This window comes from Pseudorca crassidens, chromosome 5 (genome assembly GCF_039906515.1).
Source record: "Pseudorca crassidens isolate mPseCra1 chromosome 5, mPseCra1.hap1, whole genome shotgun sequence".
NCBI classification, from domain to species: Eukaryota; Metazoa; Chordata; class Mammalia; order Artiodactyla; family Delphinidae; genus Pseudorca; species Pseudorca crassidens.
This window is the reverse complement of record NC_090300.1, coordinates 70,097,536-70,118,577: the sequence shown is the minus strand read 5'-3', so window position 1 is coordinate 70,118,577 and position 21,042 is coordinate 70,097,536. Positions and strand designations below refer to the sequence as shown.

The 21,042-nt window shown below is 46.2% G+C and overlaps 2 long non-coding RNA genes across 3 annotated transcripts; one reads left to right on the top strand and one right to left on the bottom strand.

Annotated features, from left to right (window-relative positions):
* Positions 1 to 3,926: 3,926 nt before the first annotated feature.
* Positions 3,927 to 16,806, bottom strand: LOC137225023 (uncharacterized). Of its 2 annotated transcripts, XR_010943648.1 has the most exons (4): positions 16,697 to 16,806; positions 5,924 to 6,015; positions 4,783 to 5,008; positions 3,927 to 4,214 (listed from the first exon to the last, which is right to left on the bottom strand). It is a non-coding gene; the product is annotated as an uncharacterized lncRNA (long non-coding RNA). The 2 variants fall into 2 exon arrangements; XR_010943647.1 differs by having other exon boundaries at positions 3,927 to 5,008.
* Positions 12,522 to 17,229, top strand: LOC137225022 (uncharacterized). Its single transcript, XR_010943646.1, has 2 exons — positions 12,522 to 12,894; positions 16,617 to 17,229. It is a non-coding gene; the product is annotated as an uncharacterized lncRNA (long non-coding RNA).
* The last annotated feature ends 3,813 nt before the right edge of the window (positions 17,230 to 21,042 follow it).

The following is a 21,042-nucleotide window of genomic DNA, read 5'->3' as shown; positions in this document are numbered from 1 at the left end:
CTGGTCAGAATCCTGGAGCCCTGGGTTCTGGGAATGACTGGGCAGGAGTGATCTTGGACTAGTCCTTGACCTGTTCTGTTTTCCAGGCTTTTATCTGTCATATGAAGAGGCTGATTAATTCCCAAGGTCCCCACTAGCTCTGGCATCTAATGATTCTAGCTATCCAACTGTTTTATGATTCCCGGATACTCTGAGGTGATTTACAGGCAGGTGGCTCTTGTCTTATGATTCCCCCAATGTACTTCTGGGTGGCCTGAGCCCCTGTCTCTACAGGAGGCCCCACATAGCCATTAGCAGGACCTGGGGGACCAACAGCAGTAGGCTTTTTCCTCCAGAACATGACCCTGCACTAGCACTGACCCCTGTGGGTTTAAGCTGAATGTTGGACAGGGAAGCAGAACATGGGTTCTAGTCTAGGTCAACTGTGACTCATTTAATCCCTTAAGGCCCATCTCTGGTGAACTTTCTTTTATGAAGCTTTCCCAGATTCCCACCTAGAAGATTCCGTTCCTCCCCTGTTGTCCTCTTAGTTCTTTTACCAGTCTGTGAGAGTGGTAGGGGCTGGTGGAATCATCTAGCTTCCCACACAGGTACCAGGAGGATTTTGTACACGGTAGAAGCTCAATAAACATGAATCAGCGAATTTGAGATTGAGATTTGAATTAGATATGGATTCAGATCGACAGATATAGCAAACACATTTCTGTGATCTCCTTGGTGCTTGGTTAATGATTCCCAACCAGGGATCCCTGGTGCCCAGAGATCTATTTAAGTAATAATGAGAGGAAGGAGGGAGTAGATAGAATTATTTGGTTGTAAGTGACAAAAGCCTGACTTATATTGGCTAAAGAAAAAAAAAAGGGGGGACTTCTTGGGGGCAGAGCTGGCTTCTGGTTTGACAACCAAGGCGCTTGCGTTGTCATCAACTTCTGCTCTCTCACTCTCATCTTTGCTTCCTTCTGTGTTGGTTCGATGCTCAGGCATACCTGTTGTGGTGGCAGTATGGCTGGTAGCAACCCCAGGGAAAATGAAAACCCATTTCTTCCCTAACTTTTCCAAAAGAGTACTGGGCTTATCTCTCAAAATTTATTGTTAGTTAACCGTCCTTGTAACCAAAGAGGAAGTGGACTTGGATTGACTTTGGTCCAAGTATATCCCTGGAGCTGGGGGTGGTCTATGGATTGATGTGGTATGGGGTGGGATGGGGAAAAGGGGTTGGTGCTGTAACCAGAAGGGGGATTGATGCTTATGGCAAAACCAATAAAGTGTCTTCAAAATAGTTTCAGTGTTTTAGAAAGCCTAGCAGAAATAGTCCATTTACTGATGTTAAAGTCACAGATGCTAATGAAAATGTCAAGTTATTTTTACCTTTGTCTGAAATTATATCAGCTCAGTTTGAAAACATTGGATATCTCTTACTGACCAGAAGCTCTTTGTTTCATAAAGAATGGAAAGGAAAGTTAATTTCTGGCATACCTCATTTAATAACACAGATTCATTTTAACCATAATTACTATGAACTTTTTCCCTTGAAGCATGTATTATACATAGCATGTCATAAATATTTCTACCTGGGATTGGAGGGTTAGAATATGCTCTCAGCCAATAAGAGATGGATAAACTTGGCTGCGTCCTTTCAGCCAATAATCATTACTGCCCCATCCTACAAGTGGCTCTCAGCCAATGGGCACTCCAACTGCACTTTGAGAATTAAGAGTCTTTGGTGACTTGTGTTTTTTCCCCCGGGACCCTTTCTTTTTGCTGTATATATTGTGCTCTGGTCAACGCTTTGCCATGGGACTATAAGTATTGGAGAAAGATGAAGAAACAAAGTTGAGTAACTTAACTGCAGGAGCTTAAAATGCAAGACTCAGGAGGTCTTCAAAGAAAGTGTCCAGAGTCAAGATGTAGAAGCAATTAGGCAACTGTGGAGATCTTTTGACCTTAGGAAGGGCCTGGTGAGCACATCTGAGCCCAGGGGTTAAAACCCTGTAATAATAGTGGGAGAAGCCATGGCCAGGGCAAGTCATAACTTGAGGGCAATGGAAGGAACCAGAAGATCCACTGCCTTGGAGAGTCAAAGGCTGGGAACAAGCTCTTTTTTTCTGGCCAACCTACAATAGTTGACTCTTTAATTCTGAGGATTTACAAATGCTAATGAAAAATTTTGTAGCTGCTTTATGTAATCATTAGAGTATCTTAACGAAGGGAAAAAGAATATCTCTGCCTAGCATCCCTTATCTTAAAGGAACTCACTCTCTGTTCAGGTTTTACTTTTTTCTGAGTAGTTCAAGTTGATTAATCTGGAGCATCGCCTGCTTAGTGGACTCTAGATCTGAGGCAGGATTAGGGGTCTAGAGAACCAGGCAGTTCCTGGACATTCCTGCCTGAGGACAGACAGTGGGTTGCATAGGTGAGGGTCCTCAGACTGAGGACCTGCAGTGGTGAAAAGGAGAACAAGTTAGAGAGCATGCTGCAGATGGTGTGCAGCGGGGAGGAACAGGCAGGGAACCCCTGAACCCCTCCATGGTCCACACTGAGCTCTGTGTGAACGAGTACCTGTATTTGAGTTAAATGCTGCTGTAAGCACATGGCCCATCTGGGCTACGGAGCTAACCCAGAGCAAGGCAAGGGCCCAGCCTGTTCATTCCCAAGTCATAAGAGCTCCGTTGCCTGAATCAGGAGGTGATCTTAGAGATGATCCTTGTCCTACCTCCTCATCCACATATGGGGAAATTCAGGCTCAGAGAAAAGGGGACAATTTGCCTACAGCGGGTAGGATTTTGGTATGTTTGTTCTACCATCTAGTCATACCAGGATCAACTAGGAATGCTGGTTAAAATGCTGACTCTTGGGAACTAAGCCAGACGTAGGAGATTGGATGTCCTGGAAGTGGGCCCAGGAATCTGCATTTTAGCAAGTACCCCAGGTGATTCCTAGACACCCCAAGTTTGAGAAGCAGGGGTCTAATGTTCCAAAGCTGGTTCAGTATCGACTCTGTAGAAAGACTCCCGACTCCAGGCTCGCTCCTCTATCTGATACCAGAGGGCTGACAGAGCTGGTGACCGTGGGGAAAGACAGATCCAGGAGAGTGAATTGGGGAGCTACGAAGAATGAGGTTTTGTTTCTAATTCTTCCTGCACTCTGCGAAGACCTGGTTGCCTTTCTTCAGACTAGATATAAAGATATGAACCAAATGATTCCTGTCTGCCGATCAGGCGCTATGATGTTTGAGTGAGTGTGTCTTGAAATACTGTTACTCCCTAAACTGCAACTGATCGTTTGACACATGAAAAAGCTCACAAAAACTCCCCTCTCTCTCTTTTTTAAAGTTAATAGCTCCTCTTTAGTCTCCAGTACTGCATGTGTAACAGTTTATCAGGTTGGCATGCATCCTTCTACTGCGTTCACATCTCAAACTTAAATTGCAGAAAACCTCAAGAGATGATCTCCAAATCTTAACTACAAAGATTAAAATGAAAAGAATCGGTTCTTTTTGTTATTTTTACAATGACATAGTTCTTTACTGATGGTTAAAATAACATTTACCTCTTGCTGTAAAGTTGTGTGTATTGTCTTACGTTTCACTTACGTGAAGACTTCTTTAAGCTTTTTAAGCTGGATTCCATTGGGATGTCCTAGGACCCCAGTAGAACTAGAAGTTAGTTGCTAAAATTTTAATTTTCAATTATAAAAAGTCAATAAATAGCTCATCGAGTTACTAATAAAGGTTAAACAAAAGAATAGGTTTTATTTTCTTTAAAACCTCAGCTTGTATGTGTATGTTTCTTTAGAACATTTGACTGGGATTCAGGACAGGGATCCGATGCTGGCTCTGCTCTAAATAGGCTGTGTGAACTTGGACAAGGCACTGCCCTTCTCTGGGCCTCAGTTTCCCCTTCCAGAGAACAAGAGGGTCAGGTGATTTCTGAAGACCTCTTCAGGTCTGAAAGTTTCAGGGCAAAGTACCAAGGGGTTATGAAATGTCACACAGTCTGGGAGGGAACAAATATGTCATGATTTCGTTCCAGTTTAATCTGTTTCACATTTAGTATAGTCCAATCTGAGACAAGTCCTCTGTGGAACACAGATGACTCACTTCCTGTCCTAAGTGGGTCTTCTCTGATGTGTGGAACGGATCCTTCTTTCAAACGTCAAGCCGGCCAAGGGGGTTAAGTCTATGGGCCTCTGGACAGATTCAGCATGTTCTTTATCTGTGTCAAATTAAACCTGGTAATTAGCACACACAGACACACACACACATACACACGGACATTTAAGTACATGGCGGTTTAGAAGCTAGAGATTCCTGAAAAGTGTGTGCACTTCAAGTTTTTATAATCACAATCGCAACTGAAATGAAGATTATGGTGAAACTTTTTGTAAGGTGACAGATGTCTTTTGTGTAAGCAATTATGAAGGCTGAAAAAGCCCAGCATATTTCAGAAATATTAAGAGTCAATTGTTTTGGGAACTAATGAAACTTCAAAGCTTTTGCACACCAAAGGAAACCATAAACAAGACCAAAAGACAACCCTCAGAATGGGAGAAAATATTTGCAAATGAAGCAACTGACAAAGGATTAATCTCCAAAATTTACAAGCAGCTCATGCAGCTCAATAACAAAAAAACAAACAACCCAATCCAAAAATGGGCAGAAGACCTAAATAGACATTTCTCCAAAGAAGATATACAGACTGCCAACAAACACATGAAAGAATGCTCAACATCATTAATCATTAGAGAAATGCAAATCAAAACTACAATGAGATATCATCTCACACCAGTCAGAATGGCCATCATCAAAAAATCTGGAAACAGGGCTTCCCTGGTGGCGCAGTAGTTGAGAGTCCGCCTGCCGATGCAGGGGACACGGGTTCGTGCCCTGGTCCGGGAAGATCCCACATGCCGCGGAGCGGCTAGGCCCGTGAGCCATGGCCACTGAGCCTGCGCATCCAGAGCCTGTGCTCCGCAACAGGAGAGTCCACAACAGTGAGAGGCCCGCATACTGCAAAAAAACAAAAACAAAAAAAAGACCAAAAAGTCTAGAAACAATAAATGCTGGAGAGGGTGTGGAGAAAAGGGAACACTCTTGCACTGCTGGTGGGAATGTGAATTGGTTCAGCCACTATGGAGAACAGTATGGAGGTTCCTTAAAAAACTACAAATAGAACTACCATATGACCCAGCTATCCCACTACTGGGCATATACCCTGAGAAAACCAAAATTCAAAAAGAGTCATGTACCAAAATGTTCATTGCAGCTCCATTTACAATAGCCCCGAGATGGAAACAACCTAAGTGCCCATCATCGGATGAATGGATAAAGAAGATGTGGCACATATATACAATGGAATATTACTCAGCCTTAAAAAGAAACGAAATTGAGCTATTTGTAATGAGGTGGATAGACCTAGAGTCTGTCATACAGAGTGAAGTAAGTCATAAAGAAAAAGACAAATACCGTATGCTAACACATATATATGGAATTTAAGAAAAAAAAATGTCATGAAGAACCTAGGGGTAAGACAGGAATAAAGACACAGACCTACTGGAAAACGGACTTGAGGATATGGGGAGGGGGAAGGGTGCGCTGTGACAGGGCGAGAGAGAGTCATGGACATATACACACTAACAAACATAGTAAGGTAGATAGCTAGTGGGAAGCAGCCGCATGGCACAGGGATATTGGCTCGGTGCTTTGTGACAGCCTGGAGGGGTGGGATAGGGAGGGTGGGAGGGAGGGAGACGCAAGAGGGAAGACATATGGGAACATATGTATATGTATAACTGATTCACTTTGTTATAAAGCAGAAACTAACACACCATTGTAAAGCAATTATACCCCAATAAAGATGTTAAAAAAAAAAAAAGAGTCAATTGTTAAACCATCCTTGCATTTGGCTATGGTGGGCATACTTACACAAGGAATTTGGCAAAATCAAGACTTTTTTCTTCAGAGAGCCGGATTACCAGTACATCACAGTAAGACCCAGAGTTACCAAGTCAAATACCCTTTGAAGAAATGAAGTAACATGTATAAGTGATTTGTTCAGATCTAGAAACATTTCTTTCAATGAAATATCAAAGCATGCTGGCCCCTTGCTAGACTAAAATTAATACCTAAGGAAGTCCAGAAACTGAAATTTCTCAAAATAAAATATATGTTTATATAAATATAAATATATGTTATATAATATATAAAAATATAAATTACACATTTATAAATATAAACGTGTATTAAATATATCTATTACAGGTTATTACAATACATCCAGCTCCCCTATTACTTTCCCCATAAATATTTTTAAATTTGCATGATAGAAAAGCCCTGATGAACATTTTTCCTGAATTCATACAGTCTGTCTCAAGATGAAGCCAAACTTTCACCTCTAATTAGGGAGAGTTGCATCCCCTCTACAAGAGAAAGCAGTAAGATGTCAGTTGCCACTGTAAAGATTCCAGCCCAGTGTTGCTAGATCTTTTGCTTTTTCAAGAGAAGCCAGAAATCTGGGTTTTAATGAGAAACTTCCCAGCTACTAAAAGTTGACTTAAAATTTTTTACAAAAAGCACTGTGAGCCAAACAAAACACTTGCACAGCCTTCATCGGGCCCCAGGGCTGCCAGTGTGTAACTCTATGTGAAAGTTCATGTACGTGATCATCCATCTGGGGGAGGGGAGTGACCCACCCCACCTCCAACATGCCGGAAATCACCTTTCTTGTGAACCCGGGCACGTGGCATGTAGATATCAAATTTATTTCATTAAGAAACATTGTTCAAGTGACATACGTTGTCCTCCAGCATTCTGGAGCGAGTCACATCAGTTATATTTGTTCTTCCCATTTAGCTGTGGGCTCCTCCAGGTAAGCCCCTGGACTGCATCTTTATCTCCTCCAAGCATGTAGTACTGAGGACAGCAAATGGGAGCTTGCTATGGAGGGAGCCTTATAGACATCTGGCCCAGTCTCTTGAAGAAACTGGTGCCCAAAGAGATGAAATCACTTGCCCTGGGCCTCAAGAGTGAATTAGGAAAGAACTAGAACTAACCCAGATCTCTAAATTGTAGATTCCAGGGCTGGAAAGGACCTATGGTTCTCAGGAAATACTTGCTGAATTAATGAGTATGTGAAATAAGGACAGAAGAATCAGTGAATGTATGAATGAGTGAGTACTATCTGAAATGACCAACTGCTTTATGGAATAAGTTTACAATATGGATCACGTGAGTTGGGACTTGGTTTCAGTTCTTCAGCTCACTACCGTGTTGCCTTAGGCATGTCCTTTATCCTCTCTGGTCCTTGACTTTCTCATCTATATGCTGTCATATCTCAGTGTTGTTTCAAAAATCATAAACTAATAGCAATAGTCAAAATTATTGAGTGCTGTAAGCCAGCCATTGGGCTAAACGCTTTACAAGGATTTCATCAATGCTTATGATAGTTCTATGAAGTGAACACTGTTCATATCACCTCCATTTCACAGATGAAGAAACAGACACACAATATTACAACTAATCTGTCCAAGTTCACACAATTTGTAAGTAAACAGTAGATGGGATTTGAAGCTAGACATTTTATTCTGGAATTATAACAGCAATAAAAATGTTATGAGAAATGAAAGGATGACACAAATGTATGATCAGAATGTTTTGGGGAGTTTCAGAGGCGTGGCATTCCTAAGGTTCTTGAAAAGAATGATGTTCAGAGTTAAAGAGACATTTTTTTCTGTGTTTCACACTGTAGAGTTGACATTCGAATCAACTTGATTATTAGAGTCAGTGACCTCTGGGGAATCTTTTAGAGTGATGAAAAGAGCTGGCTTCTAGTCCTAGAACCTTTCTGGGTAACTGAGCAGATCCTCTCAGTTTCTCTATATATTCACGGTGGACTGGAACACATTAGAAACTATTTCAGCTCTGATATCCAAAGGCCCTATGGAGGATTTAATAAGAAACTAACTAACATGAGTCAAGATTATTTTGGTTGCAAATGACAGAAACCTAACTAAAATAGCCCAAGCCAAAGAGGGTATTAATTAACTCAGTAATAGAAAAGCCTAAGAGTAGTCTTGCGTTAGGTTTGGCTGTATCCAGGGGCTCAGATAATATCATCAGGTTTTCTTCTCTCCAGCTCTCTCCACATATGGGCAGGATAATCACCTGTAAGACTCACATTATATCAACTAAGTAAACCCAATGGGAAAAACTAATCATCTTCCCTAAAAGCAGAAAAGTCGGGCTTCCCTGGTGGCGCAGTGGTTGAGAGTCCGCCTGCCGATGCAGGGGACGCGGGTTTGTACCCTGGTCCGGGAACACCTCACATGCCGTGGAGCGGCTGGGCCCATGAGCCATGGCCGCTGAGCCTGTGCTCCGCAACAGGAGAAGCCACAGCAGTGAGAGGCCTGCGTACCGCAAAAAAAAAAAATGCAGAAAAGTCATGGTGAGCCATTGGATTGACTTGCTTTGGTCTCATATTCACTTTCATCTTCGTATGGTGACCTGGCCCAGGACATATGTTTGCCTCTTTGCCTATGTGGGAAGAGTCTGTTTCCGTATATAGTACGCAGGATAGATTTTCCACTGAATAAGAACTTTCTATATGAGAAGAAAGAGAGAGGGTGCTGGGCAAGAAACAGAGAAGTTGACTCCAAGAAGCTTCACCTCCCACTTAAGAGGAAGACTGATGGAATGGGCATTCTGGGGCTGAAGGGCTGAACTTTCAGCTCAGAATCACAAGCTGTGCTGTTGGTCTTCAGTATTAGAAATAAGTCATTGCTATATATGTCTTTTGGAAAGTTTTCCTCCACCTTCAGGGACTTTTGGACTTTATTTTGGTTGCCATTTTGCCCTATAATTACAGTTCCTTGGAGGAATATATACAGCAATGATCTCAGCACAGGTAATAAATTAGGCAATAAATGATGAAGCTTTGAGCAAAGTTTGCCAGAGCTGTATTTATGAGGAATCGGCCAATTAGGCAACTTGGCTAACGCGTCTGATTTAATTCACCACCCCCCTGGTTTGTACTGGACGGGGTGACCAGCCCCTTTGCCTTTTTTAGCCGGCACAAGTAGTTACTTGTGCTAATCAGCAGTAGGGCAAAGGGGCAGGAAATATCCACCAGCAAGATGTGATGGGTGACAAAAACCTCTCCTGGCACTGACTTCTAGGACGCTAACGGATAGAAAAGTATTTGATCAGCCCCCCCACTCAAAAACACCTACACTTACCATTTGGATATTCACCGCTTATTAGAGCTAGAAGAATGTTTAGACATTACCTAATACAACTCTTTTATTTTTCAGATGAAGAAACTGAGGCCCAGAGAGGGCAAATAACTTGGTCAAGGGAGTGCCGCTAAGGAGTAGCTGAACCAGAACTTCAACCCAAGGCTCCTTATTCATTTTCCAAGTGCTCATCCCTGAGTGGCAAGCTCCCTTTGGTTTTGCCCTCAGAACTCTGGTAAACATTTTGAATTAGGGAAGCTTTGCCCTGGAGGAAACTTCATTTAATTTGATCTTCGCTGGAAGTGCAGGGAAGAGAAATAAGAAGTGTCTGTTGCAATGCCTTAGACTTAAATATTCTCAGCTCGCTTCTGCAAGCTCAAGGAAGGAAGGAATAGCTTGAGGCTCTTCAACCTTAGAAAATCAGAAGGTAATTCATGAATCTTTGAAAGGTACAGAAGGGATATAAGTTATGTTTACTTTCCTAAGTCTATTTATGTTTAGTTAGTATTAAAAGAGTGCTAAAGGAGGAGTTTGGGGATCTAAATTCTACTTGGATGTGGATCGTGATGGGTAATCTTGGCCAACTCATTGTCTCTGGGTTTTGGTTTCCTCGTCTATAAGTTTAGCCAATTCTTAAGACCCTGGTCAACCTCAATCTTCAGGGGTCTAAAGAAATTTCTATGCTTTGAGTATCATTGTTATGGGTAGGGAAGGAACTTTTTGGATGGAAGGTAGCCAACCTAAAGCCAGTCTGCCTTTGCAGATTAAGTGCTCTCCTTACTAACTTGGCCCAATGGAGGAAGTACAGGGCCAAGAGCCTAGGACAAGACTGTGCTTCCCTTTGCTCCCTGACCTTGGGCAAGCTCTTAACTTTCTCTAGGCCTTTAAAAAAAAAAAAAAAATCTCTCCAATAGTATTAACGCCTTCACAGGCTTGCCTCACAGGGCTGTAGCCTGGAGCTAAAGAATGTAGAAATCCTTTATGATATGCAGGCTCTTTTATATGTGTGACTGAATACTGAGTTTGCCTTTGGTGACTGAGAACAATGTAAAAACAACCTGTAGATCCAAGTTGCCATGTGGCCAAGACCACACTGAGGGAACTGAAATCTTTTTTCCTCAAGGTCATTTTGTTTTCTTGTTTTTCCAGTAATAGTGCAAGTTGAAACAGGGTTTAATAAAATGTCCATACACCCAGTTTGCCTGGTACAGTCCTATTTGCTATGGTCGTAATTATTAACAATTTTTCACATTCAAAAGTGTCTCTCTTCTGGCAGTAAATTACATTGTTACCCTTAGACGTAAATATCATTCTATTCAGCCTCTTCACTTCACATATTGGAAAATGGAGGCTCAGAGAAGAGAAATGACTTCCCCAATTCACTCAGAGTTTGCCCAGAGCCTGGACTTGGCAAACTCTTTCTCCTTGTGCCTGGGAAGAAAGCGAAGGGGAAAGCAGGGTGAGAGAATGCTCCCTTTGTCTGCCCTCTAGCTTCCCAAAGCAACTCCTCAGCAGGAGCAGCCCCGCCTCTCTCTCAATTTCCTGGAAAGTGATCAGCAATCCTGTGGCTGCCAGGGGCCAAGAGGGAGCTGGGGGATGGAGCAAGCATTGCAGGATGCTGGAAAAGGAAGCTTTTTCTCTTCTGTACCCAGAAGAACAACCCCAAGGGGAGAACGACTCCCTATGACTAGCCCTTATTTAGGCACATAGGTGTTTTGCATTAATATTATTGTTCACAGAGCACGTTTATATCCATAATCTTAATTGGTCTAATTCTTACTGCCTTTGGAAAAGGTCTTGGAGGCATGATTATTCCCATTTTGTAGTTGAGAAACTGAAGACTTACAAAGACAGTTGATTTGCTTTAGGTTTCACAGTCAGTGTCAGAGATGGGAACAGGGCTTGATCTCCTGACTCCTGGCCCAATGTTCCTTCTACTTCTCCTTGCTGCCTGCAGGGTCTACCTTTAGGTATCTCCTAGGAGAAACCTCATTATAATAAGGTACTTTGGTGTTCAAGTAACTAAACCCTTTGGATGCAGCCCAAGGCAGAGCCACCTTATAACCCTGAATTTGTCTCTGTGGCAAATAGTAATGTCAGAACACGGTTCATGATTAACCATGGTCTTCGTTCTGTTGCCATCATCTCTGAGAAAATGAGTATGTGGATGGGGAAAACGATATTGAATCCTGGTATAAAATTTTTGCCTTTAAAATGATTGCTGGGGGGCTTCCCTGGTGGCGCAGTGGTTGACAGTCCGCCTGCTGATTCAGGGGACAATGGGTTCGTGCTCCAGTCTGGGAAGATCCCACATGCCGCGGAGCGGCTGGGCCCGTGAGCCATGGCCGCTGAGCCTGCGCGTCCAGAGCCTGTGCTCCGCAACGGGAGAGGCCACAACAGTGAGAGGCCCGCGTACTGCAAAAAATAAAAATAAAAAAATAATTATTGCTGGGATCATGGGGAATAGACTCTCATGACAGTCCTTAACTGCGCTGTGCTTCCAGATCACTGACCTGATCATTTGCCCAACCCCTGTTTCAGAAAGGTTTGCTCTAGCGGAGACTGAAATTCTTTTTTGGAACTTGACACATCCCAGACCTGTAAGAACTCAGCATGACAAGATATGCAGCTACATCCATCATTACTCAGCCCTAAGCAGGCAGCAATGCAGGGCAAGGCTTTGATGGGCAAAAGTCAGGGACCCCAGGTACGTCCCGATGGTGTGTGAGACTCGCGTGATGTTAGGAAAGCCACTCTTCTGTTAGGAAGCTCAGCTGCTTCAACTGTCACATGTTGAGGTTGGAGTAATCTATGTGCTGCTAACTTTGAAAGCCACTGATTATTTTTTCTGAGAATGCTGTGGGAACCCAGGATGTAGAAATGGTAAAGCAGGTAGGGCTAAGGGCTTGCGGCCCCTTCATTTAACCCACTTGTGTTGCCATGTGACATCTGTATGGACGGTATCAGTGTGGAAATGACTGGATAGTTTCCCAAAGCCCTTTTAGTCCCCAACACTGGCATTCCGAGGACCAGTAATGTTGTGGATCGATTGAACACCCGAGGGCTTGCAGTGAGCCCAGAATTCAGGTTCCAGAACTGGGCAGACAGGGGAAGGGGTTCTAATGGCGTCACGAAGTGTAGAATTTGGGGTGGAGGACAGCATGATAACAGTTGTTACCCTTCACAGGTGCACAGCACTTTTTAGTTTTTGTGCGTCAGTTTTAAGTATTTGCGCCTCAGTTGTCTCTTTTGGGCTTGCCCAGCACTGTGTTCAGATATTTACACGACGACCATTCATAAGGCGACAGTGGTATGACCCATACTGTGGTCGTGCTCGGAATATAAAGAGGATCCATTCGATCCTCAAGAAGCTCATCTTCTGATGAAGGAAAAGGCATGTAAACATATCATTGCGATTGCAAAATTGAAAGCCTCTTAGAGAGGTGCATGCAAACGTTGAGGAGAGAAGAGAAAGAAACGATTCACTTTTCCTGGGGAGGGGAAGAGGCATACTTAGGGTGTGGCTCTGCAGGGGGCGTTCCCTAGGGGGTTAATCCACGTCATTCTACCTGCTCTGTCCAGCCTACTTGAGAAAGCCAGCGGGGGAGAGGGGAAGAGTTTGGGGAACCCGGCCAGCGGGGAGCAAACAGAGGTGAAGCTGTGAAGGTAGATTCACTGGGAAGGGCTTTGCATGCCGTGCAGAGAGTTCGGACCCCGTGGCAATGAGCTCTTAGTTTTCCAGTTGAGACAGGCCCACAGGCGCCGGAAGGGAACTGCAAGGCCGGGCCAGCCGGCGTCCTGCCGCTCTTCCTGCTACCCTGGGCTACCTTCAGCAGGCCTGAGCGGCGCAGGCCGTGGTGGGAGAGGCCTCCGGGCTGTCGATCCGGCTCGTCGGCGCAGGCCCCGGCGGGGAATGGAAGTGGGTGGGGTGAGGCCGTGCAGGAGAGGAGGGGCCTGACAACAAGGGCGACATTCAAGGCCTGCACTGCAGCCGGGCGAGGAGAATGGAAAGCTACAGCCTGTCGGAGCGTCCAGCCTTGGCAAGGCGGTCGGGGCCTTATAAGGAAATGTTGTTCTCTCCCGGCCAGAGGCGCTGGGACGGAGCCCTGTGCCCACAGGACAGAGCTGCCCTTGTGGGAGGAGGCCGGGGTGCCACCCGCCCTCGGCTGTGAGTGGGAGCTCTCAGTGGGCCACTTCTGCAGGCTCAGCATTCCCTCTCAGCCCCGGCCGGCCGGCCGGCAGCCTCCACCGGCTCCGTGCCCTCCCACTCCCCGGTGCCCTGGGCTGATTGGAGGAAAGGAAACAAAACAAAACAAAACAAAGACTTGGCCCGATTTCAGGCCTCAATGCTGTTTGATACCGAATTACCCCGAAAACAGGCTCAAGTCAGATTCCCTCTCCTGTCCCCGCAGGGAGCACGAGAGAAGGGATGGCTCTGTGCCCTCTGTCCCTGCCCTGCGCCCAGTCTCTTCCTTGTGACCACAGGACTCCCAGCGCTGGGCCCTGTGGGCACAGAAAGGCAGGACCTGAGGCCGAGAGCGGGGGAGGAGGAGGCCTGGTGCTGGCGCTGAGGAAGGGCAGAGCCACGGGCGCGTTCGTCGGAGCAGGGCGACTCTTCAGGCGCCTCGCCAGTGCCCGACAGGCCAGAGGGCCTGGGAGACTCGGGAGGCGCAGAGGAAAAACACAGCCAGCCCACAAAGCAACGGAGCGGGCGCCCTGGGAGAGGGCGGTCGGCATTAGTCAGCTCCTGGAAGGAGCACCTCTCCATAGCTGTGCCACCGCCGTGAGGAGTGATTAAAAGCTCCCTCGATCCCTAAGGCAGCTCCCTGAACCTGGGATTGGGGGTGGAAGCAGAAAAGATGCTTAGCGTGGCCTTTTGCTTTGCCTATTCATAGCCTCACAGGCACATGAAACCCTGGAGCTACCAGGAAACAGGTCAGCCAGCTCAGCTCTCTACCTAAAGCTAACGTGGCAGACCTTCAGGAGGCCTGTGCTCTCCCCGTGACCAGGAACGTGGTCCCTCAAGCCAGTCCCTCCGGTATCTACAGGTGACCCTTCATGTCAGTCATCACGGGCCCCCCTGAGGGCACTCTCCAGGGCCCAGCCATGAGAGGCACACAGGGAACAAACTGCGAAGGAGAAAGTTACGAACACTGAGAAAAACACAGAAAAAATGCTCTTAGAGTTGAGAGAGACGGAAATTCCTCTTGAATAGGTGACCAGAGCAGTGGACAGTAAAGGCCCGTGTGAAGAGAAGACACTTGGGGTGCAGAAAGGCTCGGAGCTCAAGAAGTGACGTTGTGAAAGCTTGGAGAGTAGGGGAGATGGTTTCTGGGGGCTGCTGGCACGGGCAGGCAGGTGGGGTGGGACGGCATGGGACTGGCTTGGTACATGGAGGGACGGGCATGGCTGCTGTATGGAGGTGGGAGAGCGGAGCTTTGTCGCCATCCTGGTTAGCACCAGACTCTGGAGGCCCTGAGAGTCAGAGAGAAGAAGAGAGTCAAGTGAAAGACAGCCGGGAGCCATGGAAGCCTTTTTTTTTTTTTTTTTTTTTTTTTTTTTTTTTTGCGGTACGCGGGCCTCTCACCGCTGTGGCCTCTCCCGTTGCAGAGCACAGGCTCCGGACGCGCAGGCTCAGCGGCCATGGCTCACGGGCCCAGCCGCTCCGCGGCATGTGGGATCCTCCCGGACCGGGGTATGAACCCGTGTCCCCTGCATCGGCAGGCGGACTCTCAACCACTGCGCCACCAGGGAAGCCCTAGAGGTGTCTTTTGAACAAGCAGTGACGTTTCCCCCAGGAGAGGACTAGGACAGGCTGCTTTGGTTCATTTCTCTTTTCGAATTGAGGCTTTTGTACACACGTTGCTCTGTTCAGATGGGGTTAAGAAACCTCATCTTCAGTCCTTTTCGGCAAGAAGTGATTAAAAAGCACCCAGGGTTGAAAGGCAAAGACACAGTGATGCCGTCTCATCTCAGAGAGCCTGTCCTTTGCTGGGCACCCACTGATCACACACTGGCGCTTGTCTCACTGCTGATGGCAGACGGGTGGCCTCCTCCATTTTCCCTCTGTTGCTTCCTTCTCTTCCTTTCGAGGCCCGTCCCCATCGTGGCACCTCCGAGGAGAGAAAAGGAGGCCCTTCGCAGAGGAGAGCAGGGCTGACTCCTTGCCCGTGGGGAACACCGATGGGCTCTCGGGCAGAGCAGCGAGCGAGCTCGGCGTTCCAGCCCTGGGTTCCATGGTCCACTGCCCGGGATAGCTGTCTCTGCATCAGGCTTGGGAAGAACTTGAACTTGATCCTCACACGTGGTTCCTGCCTCGTGACCATGAGGGCAGAAACTGAGGAGCTGATGTTATGAATCTCAGTAGCACATCTTGCTTCCCATCAACTTTTTCTTCCCCTTCAATGCAGGCACTGACCCTTAGGGTCATGGAGACACAGTTCCAGTGCCCCTGCAGTAGGCAGGGTTCAGTTTGAATTTGTATTAGATGAAAATGAATTTATCTCTTCCTTTTCAAGGGCATATGTGAGTATTTTATGGTGAGATATTGTCTTAACTCTAAAGAGTGAATTTCAAATAATAATAAGCTCAGATGGTGGCTAAAGTCCTATTATGTGATATCTTCTTGGAGCCCCTTAATTTTTATTGCCACCTCTTAAATTGCCTACTAACCTCAGCCTCCATTTCAGGGAAATGTCATCGGCAAATCTCTGCAGATTTTCATTTTGTTTAATTTTACCTTACTGTTCATTCCTTATTCACCCATTTATTTGAGTTGCTAATGAGTAGTTCAGAAAAACAGAAAAGCAGAAAGGGAATGCAGTAAAAGTCTCTCTCTTACCCTTTCCTCAATTTCCTCTTGTCCTCCCCCAAAGCAGCCTGTGTTACCATCTGCTTGTGTATCCTTCTCCTCTGTGATGATATTATGGAAACCATTATCAAGGACTTTCCTCATCCAGTAGATATAGGTTCAGATTCAGAAAGATGCAAGCTTGTCCAAACAAAAATTTCTAGGGGCAGTTGCTCTCCCAGGTTTTCCTTCCCGGGATACTGATCCCCCTGATCCTGGATGTCGGAGAGCCTCACCTGATTCAGGTGTCTATAGAGCAATCCCTGATGTCCTAAAGGACTTCATCATGATGTGCTGAGGATGCCTGAGAGCAGTCTCTTGAATGAGATTTAAGTACCACCCCCTGCATGATCTTATAGAAAATGAATCGTACAGAGACTGTACAGTGAGTTCTGGTGCCAAATTAGGAAGGATGTGGTATCCAGGTGGCTAGGGTTGAGGGAAGAGTCCCTGAGGGGTTAGCATCCTCTTCTCTGGGGCAGAATTCTCTGGTTCCTCATGGTTTGAACTGGACTGAAATGCCTATCACTTGTTCTAGACTTCTACTTACTGACCACAGAGGAAGTTCTGCCTGCTCACCCTGCGACTGGAAGCTCCACTAACACTGCAGCAACTCACCCATCACACGGGAGCACCGCTGGCTCACTGATCGTGCAGGGGCACTATCTTGTTCAGCGATGGTGTTGGAGCTGCATTTCCTCAGCGAGAATCAGGATTCATCAGTCCTGGCAGCTCTGGTCTCTGCATACTGGTTGCTGGGAAGGTTTTTAAAGACGCTTTGGTGGGAAGACTTCCTGATCCGGGTCCAAACTGAAAATGGATACTCCATTTGCAAGACAGTGACACTTCCAGTGTGGTATCATCAAACATCTCCCAAGCAACAGCAGCCTGGAACATTATTGTTTAACCACTTCTTGCTCAACATTGTGTGGGTTTCACTTACAGAAGGATCTACGTGGTAAGTGAGGTAGGAGCAGGTCAGCACAAACAGAACTATAAATATCTTGATAGAGACAGGTGTATGAAATCGAACTCAGTGGGGAAAAGAGACATAGATAAACAGCTGGATAAGAACACAGGCTTGAACCTACTGAAATACTAAGATGATATAAAAGATAATATTAAAGAACAAGTTACCTGTGGTTCTTTTATTTTTTGCAACAATTTTTATTTTCCACTGTCCCTTTAATCTTCTTGTCCAATGTACAATGCACATTTTTACATAGCTACAATCCTATCACATATACTATTCAGTCTGTGTTTTTGCTTAATATTATAAGCACTTACCATATTGCACCAACCTTTATTTTATGGCTGCAGAAATGCCGCTGTGGTGATTCACAATACATTTCTTGTTTTTACCTATTGTTGCAATTTTATGTCTCCAGCTGCTTAGTGTTATGGAAAATTTGGCAAAGAACATCTTAGGATCCTTTGTGCTTTTGTTGATTTCCTTCAGATCAATTTCGTGGAAGGAGATGATTTGGCCAGAGTATGGACAGCCTTATGAGGAGTAGCATTCCCTCTGGCACAAGGCTAACTGTGTCGGGCAGAGCCCTGAGCCTCATACAGATCTTTTTTTTTTTTTTTAAAGATTTATTTATTTATTATTTATTTATTTATGGCTGTGTCGGGTCTTAGTTGCGGCACGCGGGATCCTCATTGAAGCACGAGGGATCTTTCGTTGTGGCATGCGGGCTTCTCTCTAGTTGTGACGGCGGCTTTTCTCTTCTCTAGTTGTGGCGTGCAGACTCCAGGGCGCCTGGGCTCTGTAGTTGTGATACATGGGTTCCAGAGCACGTGGGCTCTGTAGTTTGCAGCACACAGGCTTTCTAGTTGAGGCGCGAGAGCTCAGTAGTTGTGGCATGTGGGCTTAGTTGTCCCGCAACCTGTGGGATCTTAGTTCCCTGACCAGGGATCAAACCTGTGTCCCTTGCATTGTAAGGCGGATTCTTTACCACTGGACCATGAGGGAAGTCCCTCATACTAATCTTATTGGCCTGCTGCTCTAAGCCAGCAAATAGCATGTCACCTGGCAACTGAGCAGAAGAGCAGAGGTTTACTAGGCCCTGAGGGAGACCTGTTACTGCACAAGTTCTCTACTTTTGACAGCAGAATATATATGGGTGCCATTCCAGGGGTCTGCTTTATTTGCAAAGGTTGTTCATTTGTGGTTGCCATATAAGGGCCTCTGAACCAACCATTGTTTGGGAGCAAAAGCAAACCAGTGCTGAGATCCCAGCTCTTGTACTGTGGCTGCAGGGCGAGGGCTGCATGGGGTGTAGAGATGCAAGTCACCGTATTCTTGGTGCGAGGACACGGTGGGCCTCATCAGTGGCAATGACCAGGGGCACAGCCCTTGGGGCAGATGTCCAATTATGTTCAACCCAGATGTCAGCCGAGGCCCTTGGAGATTTCTTAAACTTGACCCAAACCCCAATGCCAAGCCTCGTGGGAGCCTCAAATCCATCACCCTACTTCCGCGAGTGCCCACAGTGTATGTCATCACACCTCGCTCAGCCTCCATGCCCGCTCGTTGGAGTGTGTTATTCAGTTCTGCCCCACATCGGTTCAAGGAGCAAAGCCAAGTTCCTTCCCTGGTCGTCACAAAAATCCCCTTGCACCCAGGCCTTTGTGAATTTGGTAACTTTACTGAAGATGGAGGGTCTCATCATGGGCTGGGCAGCCTTTTTTTCTTTTTACCCCCTCCCATCTCTCTTTGTCAACCTCATGACCCCTGGGCAACACGCAGCTTATTTCCCCCGTCTTCCTCAGAACAGTTCTCCCACATTCAGGCTCCTTCTGTACCATCCAGGGAAATACATGTCACTCCCCGAAAGGGATTCTGCTGGATAAGATTTCTCTGTCCATTGTCAGTACCATGCCCTTGCAGGAAGCTGGCAAGTGTGGAGTTTTATTTTGTTTTGTTTTTTAAAACGAGATAAAACTTCACACAGTGAAGAGGTGTTTGCAGGGTACGTTATAGATATCATCTCATTTAGGTCTCCCAGTGGCCTTGACAGATCATCAATTGGACAGGCATTCTTATCCTGACTTAGAGGTGTGGAAACGGTGGCAAGGAGAGGGGAAAGACCTGTCTTAGGCCACTCAGCTGACTATCTGATGAGCTGAAACTAGAAGCCAGATCTCCCCTGGGCTCAGTGAGTGGTCCTTTTTCATATCTCGCTGCCCAGCCATCTGTTTGGGCGCCTCATGGAGCTTTAACCATGGCAGGCATCAATAAACGCCCATTGACCGTGCCATCGCCTCGTGCCTGCCTTTAAAGAGTGCAGAGGGAAGGACGCGTGAATAAATTGAGGGACTTCTTATTACCCCAGTACCAACTTAGTTAAAACCAGGTATGATAGACCAAATATGGTATACACATACAAAGGAGTATTACTTAGCCACAAAAAGGAATGAAGTGCTGACACATGCTACAATGTGGCTAGATCTCAACACGTGATTCTAAGTGAAAGAAACAAGACCCAAAAGGCCACATATTCAAAGATTCCATTTATACGAAGCGTGCAGAAAAGACAGATCCATAGAGACAGGAAACTGGTGGTTGCCATTCCGGGTGGCCGGGGGGTGGTGGGGGAATGATGACTGAATGGGTGTGAGGTTTTCTCTGGGGGCGGTGAAAATATCTTGGAACTGGATGGAGGTGATGGTTGCACTACACTGTGAATCTACTAAATGCCACTCAGTTGTAGACTTTGAAATGGTTCATTTGATGTCATGTGACTTTTACTTCAATTTTCAGAAAAAGGAAAACCAAGCCAGCAAATAAAAGCCAGGTGTGAATTTCATCCACCCCCGTCTTCTGCTCTCTACTTCCTTGCCTGGTTCCATGTCGTGATGTTCCCTCCCTGCGCGAGGAATGAACACGCAGACACAATTTTCAATTCTGTCACTTATCAGCTGTGTGGCCTTGAAGAGTTCATGCCTCTCTCTGGACTTCAGCCTCCAGATCTACAAGATGAGGAGAATGACGCAGATTTTACCCAGAGTCCCTCCTGGGTCAGCTTCTGGGATCTGGAGGGAGGAAAGGGGATGAAATTCACTGAGGGGAGGGAGGCATCCTCTGAGTTTCTTTTGAACCTCAGCTAGTGGAGTGCGGTGACTTTCAATTTCCTCTGTCCTCGGGCACCCGGGAAAGAGTCACAGAGATAACAGCCTTGGTCCCTGACCTGGCTGGCACCGCTGGGGCTCCCACCATGCTTCATCGAGCAACGTGAGCCCCTCGGTAATCCTGTTAAGCCGCTGGGGCTGTGAGTCATTTCCATACCACCCCAGCACCTTCCTGTCCCGAGGAGGAGAGGCGCTCCGCCAGAACGCCAGAACGTTAAGGCTTGACCTGCAGCAACATTCTAAACATAAACTGGAGCTTTTAACTGGGCTGTGACTTGGAAACCCATCATGCCTAAATTAGCGTTTAGAAGAGCTCGAACTGTGCTCATTTGTTTGCTTATGACCCCTTTTCTGAGCCTCTGTGACATCCCAAGCCCTGTGCTAAGCTTCAGGAAGACACAGCTCTATCTGAGCCTCTGTCTTCAAGAAATTCAAGGACGTCTGGGAGAGACAGACTTGTCAGGGGGGAAATGTAGCACTACAAAGGCAGGGGGAAAAAATGTAAAATAGGTCAGGGAGCAGTCCAGAAGAGAGAAGCATTACCTCTGAGGGTGAAGGGAGAGGGCTGGGGTGGAAGGTCAAGGAGAATCTTTACAGATGCAGGGACACCTAGGCTGGGCTCTGAAGGATGAGGCGGGCTTCCCTGTCCCAGTGGGGCTCCAGGGGAGTGTGATGTTTAAAGCAGTACCTGAGCGGAGAGAAGCGTTTTGTCACTGTCCATGTTTAGAATTGCCAGTGCAAGGTGCCAATAAAAAGAAGGCTACATTTTAGTTGGTTTTATTACCGATTTTAAATTCCTACAAACAATGCACCCCCTTATTGCCTAGTCT